This window comes from Pristiophorus japonicus, chromosome 5 (genome assembly GCF_044704955.1).
Source record: "Pristiophorus japonicus isolate sPriJap1 chromosome 5, sPriJap1.hap1, whole genome shotgun sequence".
Taxonomy (NCBI): domain Eukaryota; kingdom Metazoa; phylum Chordata; class Chondrichthyes; family Pristiophoridae; genus Pristiophorus; species Pristiophorus japonicus.
In genome coordinates this window covers 271,880,982-271,888,349 of record NC_091981.1, presented here as the reverse complement: position 1 = coordinate 271,888,349, position 7,368 = coordinate 271,880,982, and positions in this window count along the sequence as shown.

Sequence of the window (7,368 nt, the reverse complement as noted above, 5' to 3'; positions counted from 1 at the left end):
TACCAGCGATCAGTAAGGCTGAGATGTCCTACATTGCTGGAACAAGGCCCATTTTTTGGGGCAATGGTCCCCTAGTGGAAAGTCTAGCCCATAGAATGATACAGCACAGAAGGAGGCCATTCGGCCCATCGTGCCTGTCCCAGCTCTTTCTCCCATCACAGGCACGATGGGCCAAAGGGCCTCCTTCTATGTATGATTCTGAGGCAATATAAACTAAAGGATACAATCCTAAAGGTGGTGCATGAACAGAGAGACCTAAGGGTACATGCGCACAAATCATTGAAGATGGCAGGGCAGGTTGAGAAAGCAGTTAAAAAAGCTTACAGGGTCCTATATAGATAGCTATTCACAGTGGCAGAAGGTGGGTAGAGGTGTTCCACAATGATCCATGCTGGGAACACTGTTGTTCACAATTTATATTAACAGTTTAGACTTTAGAATCAAAAACACAATTTCTAAATTTGCGGATGACACCAAATCAATAGTCAATACTGAGGAGGACTGCAGCAAATTACAGGAGGACATTAATAAACTTGAAGAGTGGGCGTATAATTTGCAAATGAAGTTCAACACAGATAAATGTGAAATATTACATTTTGGTAGGAAGAATAGGGAGGTCACTTATTACTTGGAGAGTGCGAGTCTAGGTGGGATAGAGGAACAAAGGGATCTCGGAGTACAAATACACAAATCACTGAAAGTTGCCACACAATTTAGCAAGGCCATAAAAAAGCAAACCAAGAACTAGGGTTTATTTCTAGAGGTATAAAATTGATAAGTAGGGAAGTTATGCTAAACCTGTATCTAACCTTGGTTAGACCACACTAGAGCACTTCTGGTCGTAATATTATAAAAAAGGATACAGAGGCACTGGAGAAGTGCAGATAAGATTTACAAGGATAATAGCAGAAATGTGAGGGTATACCTACCTGTCAGGAAAGATTGAAAAGGCAGGGTCTCTTTGCTCTTGAAAAAATGCTGAAGGTTGACCTAATAGAGGGTCGACCTAATAGAGGGTCACAGAGAGAATGTTTCCACTTGTGGAGAAGAACATAACTAGAAGCCGTCAATATAAGATAGTCACCAAGAAATCCAATAGGGAGTTCAGAAGAAAATTCTTTACCCAGAGAGTGGTGAGAATGTGGAACTCGCTACCACAGGGAGTGGTTGAAGCAAATAGGATAGATGCACTGAAGGGGAGGTTAGACAAACATATGAGGGAGAAGGGAAAGAGGGTTACACTGATAGAGTTAGATGAAGAAAAATGGGAGGAGACTGAAGTGGAGCATAAACGTCGGCATGGACGGGTTGGACCGAATGGTCAGTTTCTGTAACGTAGATCCTATGTCATCCTGGGCTTCATGAATTGAGTAAAAAACCGTGATGAACCTATGTAAATCACTGGAGTATTTGTTTAACATCTGTAGTGGGGAAAATGCTTGAAGCTATCATTCAGGAAGAAATAGCGGGACATCTAGATAGGAATAGTGCAATCAAGCAGATGCAACATGGATTCTTGAAGGGAAAATCATGTTTAACTAATTTACTGGAATTCTTTGAGGATATAACGAGCATGGTGGATAGAGGTGTACCGATGGATGTGGTATATTTGGATTTCCAAAAGGCATTCGATAAGGTACCACACAAAAGGTTACTGCAGAAGATAGAGGTACGCGGAGTCAGAGGAAATGTATTAGCATGGATAGGGAATTGGCTGGCTAACAGAAAGCAGAGAGTCGGGATAAATGGGTCTTTTTCGGGTTGGAAATCAGTGGTTAGTGGTGTGCCACAGTCATCGGTGCTGGGACCACAACTGTTTACAATATACATAGATGACCTGGAAGAGGGGACAGAATGTAATGTAACAAAATTTGCAGATGACACAAAGATTAGTGGGAAAGCGGGTTGTGTAGAGGACACAGAGAGGCTGCAAAGAGATTTAGATAGGTTAAGCGAATGGGCTAAGGTTTGGCAGATGGAATACAATGTCGGAAAATGTGAGGTCATCCACCATGGAAAGAAAAACAGTAAAAGGGAATATTATTTGAATGGGGAGAAATTACAACATGCTGCGGTGCAGAGGGACCTGGAGATCCTTGTGCATGAATCCCAAAAGGTTAGTTTGCAGGTGCAGCAGGTAATCAGGAAGGCGAATGGAATGTTGGCCTTCATTGCGAGAGGGATGGAGTACAAAAGCAGGGAGGTCCTGCTGCAACTGTACAGGGTATTGGTGAGGCCGCAGCTGGAGTACTGCATGCAGTTTTGGTCACCTTACTTAAGGAAGGATATACTAGCTTTGGAGGGAGTACAGAGACGATTCACTAGGCTGATTCCGGAGGTGAGAGGGTTACCTTATGATGATAGATTGAGTAGACTGGGTCTTTACTCGTTGGAGTTCAGAAGGATGAGGGGTGATCTTATCGAAACATTTAAAATAATGAAAGGGATAGACAAGATAGAGGCAGAAAGGTTGTTTCCACTGGTTGGGGAGACTAGAACTAGGGGACACAGCCTCAAAATACGGGGCAGCCAATTTAAAACCGAGTTGAGAAGGAATTTCTTCTCCCAGAGGGTTGTGAATCTGTGGAATTCTCTGCCCAGGGAAGCAGTTGAGGCTAGCTCATTGAATGTATTCAAATCACAGATAGATAGATTTTTAACCAATAAGGGAATTAAGGGTTATGGGGAGCGGGCGGGTAAGTGGAGCTGAGTCCACGGCCAGATCAGCTATGATCTTGTTGAGTGGCGGAGCAGGCTCGAGGGGCTAGATGGCCTACTCCTGTTCCTAATTCTTATGTTCTTATGTTCTTATGTATTGTGTCCAATTCTGGGCACCACACGTTAGGAAGGATGTGAACGCCTCAGAGAGGGACCAGAGATGATTTACGAGAATGATTCCAGGGATGAGGGACTTCAGTTATGTGGATAGACTGGAGAAGCTGGGGTTATTCTTCTTAAAGTAGAGAAGAGTGAGAGGAGATTTGATAGAATGGTGCAAAATCATGACAGACCAGACTAGATCGAGAGAAACTGTTACCATTTGCAGAAGGTTCGAGAACCAGAGGGCACAGATTTAAGGTGATTGACAGAAGAACCAAAGGCGACATAAGGAATAAACATTTTTATGCAGTGAGTGGTTATGATCTGGAATGCACTGCCTGAAAGGGTGGTGGGGGCAGACTCAATCGCGGCTTTCAGAAGGGAATTAGATAAGTACCTGAAGGAATTTTTTTTATTTGCAGGGCTGCGGAGAAAGGGCGGGCAGTGGTCCTAGCTGAGGTGCTCTTGCAGAGAGCCGACATGGGCTCGATGATCCGAATGGCCTCCTTCTGTGCTGATGTCTCGGAGCGGGTGCAGGACATTCTAAAAAGGGAGGGAGAACAGCCAGTTGTCGTGGTGCACGTTGGTACCAATGACATAGGTAAAAAAAGGGATGAGTTCCTACGAAATGAATTTAAGGAGCTAGGAGCTAAATTAAAAAGTAGGACCTCAAAAGTAGTAATCTCGGGATTGCTACCAGTGCCACGTGCTAGTCAGAGTAGGAATCGCAGGATAGCTCAGATGAATACGTGGCTTGAGCAATGGTGCAGCAGGGAGGGATTCAAATTCCTGGGGCATTGGAACCGGTTCTGGGGGAGGTGGGACCAGTACAATCCGGACGGTCTGCACCTGGGCAGAATCGGAACCAATGTCCTCGGGGGAGTGTTTGCTAGTGCTGTTGGGGAGGAGTTAAACTAATATGGCAGGGGGATGGGAACCAATGCAGGGAGATAGAGGGAAACAAAAAGGAGGCAAAAACAAAAGACAGAAAGGAGATGAGGAAAAGTGCAGGGCAGAGAAACCCAAGGCAAAGAACAAAAAGGGCCATTGTACAGCAAAATTCTAAAAGGACAGAGGGTGTTAAAAAAACAAGCCTAAAGGCTTTGTGTCTTAATGCAAGGAGTATCCGCAATAAGGTGGATGAATTAACTGTGCAAATAGATGTTAACAAATATGATGTGATTGGGATTACGGAGACGTGGCTCCAGGATGAACAGGGCTGGGAACTCAACATCCAGGGGTATTCAACATTCAGGAAGGATAGAATAAAAGGAAAAGGAGGTGGGGTAGCATTGCTGGTTAAGGAGGAGATTAAGGCAATAGTTAGGAAGGACATTAGCTTGGATGATGTGGAATCTATATGGGTAGAGCTGCAGAACACCAAAGGGCAAAAAACGTTAGTGGGAGTTGTGTACAGACCTCCAAACAGTAGTAGTGATGTTGGGGAGGGCATTAGGGGTGCGTGCAATAAAGGTGCAGCAGTTATAATGGGTGACTTTAATATGCACATAGATTGGGCTAACCAAACTGGAGGCAATGCGGTGGAGGAGGATTTTCTGGAGTGCATAAGGGATGGTTTTTTAGACCAATATGTCGAGGAACCAACTAGGGGGGAGGCCATCTTAGATTGGGTGTTATGTAATGAGAAAGGATTAATTAGCAATCTCGTTGTGCGAGGCCCCTTGGGGAAGAGTGACCATAATATGGTGGAATTCTGCATTAGGATGGAGAATGAAACAGTTAATTCAGAGACCATGGTCCAGAACTTAAAGAAGGCTAACTTTGAAGGTATGAGGCGTGAATTGGCTGAGATGGATTGGCGAATGATACTTAAGGGGTTGACTGTGGATGGGCAATGGCAGACATTTAGAGACCGCATGGATGAACTACAACAATTGTACATTCCTGTCTGGCATAGAAATAAAAAAGGGAAGGTGGCTCAACCGTGGCTATCAAGGGAAATCAGGGATAGTATTAAAGCCAAGGAAGTGGCATACAAATTGGCCAGAAATAGCAGCGAACCTGGGGACTGGGAGAAATTTAGAACTCAGCAGAGGAGGACAAAGGGTTTGATTAGGGCAGGGAAAATGGAGTATGAGAAGAAGCTTGCAGGGAACATTAAGACGGATTGCAAAAGTTTCTATAGATATGTAAAGAGAAAAAGGTTAGTAAAGACAAATGTAGGTCCCCTGCAGTCAGAATCAGGGGAAGTCATAACGGGGAACAAAGAAATGGCGGACCAATTGAACAAGTACTTTGGTTCGGTATTCACGAAGGAGGACACGAACAACCTTCCGGTTATAAAAGGGGTCGGGGGGTCTAGTAAGGAGGAGGAACTGAGGGAAATCCTTATTAGCCGGGAAATTGTGTTGGGGAAATTGATGGGATTGAAGGCCGATAAATCCCCAGGGCCTGATGGACTGCATCCCAGAGTACTTAAGGAGGTGGCCTTGGAAATAGTGGATGCGTTGACAGTCATTTTCCAACATTCCATTGACTCTGGATCAGTTCCTATGGAGTGGAGGGTAGCCAATGTAACCCCACTTTTTAAAAAAGGAGGGAGAGAGAAAACAGGGAATTATAGACCGGTCAGCCTGACATCGGTAGTGGGTAAAATGATGGAATCAATTATTAAGGATGTCATAGCAGTGCATTTGGAAAGAGGTGACATGATAGGTCCAAGTCAGCATGGATTTGTGAAAGGGAAATCATGCTTGACAAATCTTCTGGAATTTTTTGAGGATGTTTCCAGTAGAGTGGATAAGGGAGAACCAGTTGATGTGGTATATTTGGACTTTCAGAAGGCGTTCGACAAGGTCCCACACAAGAGATTGATGTGCAAAGTTAGAGCACATGGGATTGGGGGTAGTGTACTGACATGGATTGAGAACTGGTTGTCAGACAGGAAGCAAAGAGTAGGAGTAAATGGGTACTTTTCAGAATGGCAGGCAGTGACTAGTGGGGTACCGCAAGGTTCTGTGCTGGGGCCCCAGCTGTTTACACTGTACATTAATGATTTAGATGAGGGGATTAAATGTAGTATCTCCAAATTTGCGGATGACACTAAGTTGGGTGGCAGTGTGAGCTGCGAGGAGGATGCTGTGAGGCTGCAGAGCGACTTGGATAGGTTAGGTGAGTGGGCAAATGCATGGCAGATGAAGTATAATGTGGATAAATGTGAGGTTATCCACTTTGGTGGTAAAAACAGAGAGACAGACTATTATCTGAATGGTGACAGATTAGGAAAAGGGGAGGTGCAAAGAGACCTGGGTGTCATGGTACATCAGTCATTGAAGGTTGGCATGCAGGTGCAGCAGGCGGTTAAGAAAGCAAATGGCATGTTGGCCTTCATAGCAAGGGGATTTGAGTACAGGGGCAGGGAGGTGTTGCTACAGTTGTACAGGGCATTGGTGAGGCCACACCTGGAGTATTGTGTACAGTTTTGGTCTCCTAACCTGAGGAAGGACATTCTTGCTATTGAGGGAGTGCAGCGAAGGTTCACCAGACTGATTCCCGGGATGGCGGGACTGACCTATCAAGAAAGACTGGATCAACTGGGCTTGTATTCACTGGAGTTCAGAAGAATGAGAGGGGACCTCATAGAAACATATAAAATTCTGACGGGGTTAGACAGGTTAGATGCAGGAAGAATGTTCCCAATGTTGGGGAAGTCCAGAACCAGGGGTCACAGTCTAAGGATAAGGGGTAAGCCATTTAGGACCGAGATGCGGAGGAACTTCTTCACCCAGAGAGTGGTGAACCTGTGGAATTCTCTACCACAGAAAGTTGTTGAGGCCAATTCACTAAATATATTCAAAAAGGAGTTAGATGAGGTCCTTACTGCTAGGGGGATCAAGGGGTATGGCGAGAAAGCAGGAATGGGGTACTGAAGTTGAATGTTCAGCCATGAACTCATTGAATGGCGGTGCAGGCTAGAAGGGCCGAATGGCCTACTCCTGCACCTATTTTCTATGTTTCTATGTTTCTATGATTCTATGATTCTATGAATGGAAGGATTCGCAGGCTGATTAAGAGTTTGACTGGCCACGTCAACACTCCTTCCATAGGCCATAACCGTCTTTATACCAGCCGGTAGGGTGGGCAGTCCTTTCCGGTGGGAGGGTTGTATGGGCGCCCACATCATCATCATCATCATCATAGGCAGTCCCTCGAAATCGAGGAAGACTTGTTTCCACTCTAAAAGTGAGTGCTCAGGTGACTGTACAGTCCAATACGGGAATTACAGTCTCTGTCACAGGTGGGACAGAAAGTGGTTGAAGGAAAGGGTGGGTGGGACTGATTTGCCACACGCTCCTTCCGCTGTCTGCGCTTGGTTTCTGCATGCTCTCGGCGAAGAGACTCGAGGTGCTCAGCGCCCTCTCGGATGCTCTTCCTCCACTTTGGGCGGTCTTGGGCCAGGGATTCCCAGGTGTCGGTGGGGATGTTGCATTTTATCAGCAAGGCTTTGAGGGTGTCCTTGTAACGTTTCCTCTGCCCACCTGGGGCTCGCTTGCCGTGTAGGAGTTCCGAGTAGAGCGCTTGCTTTGG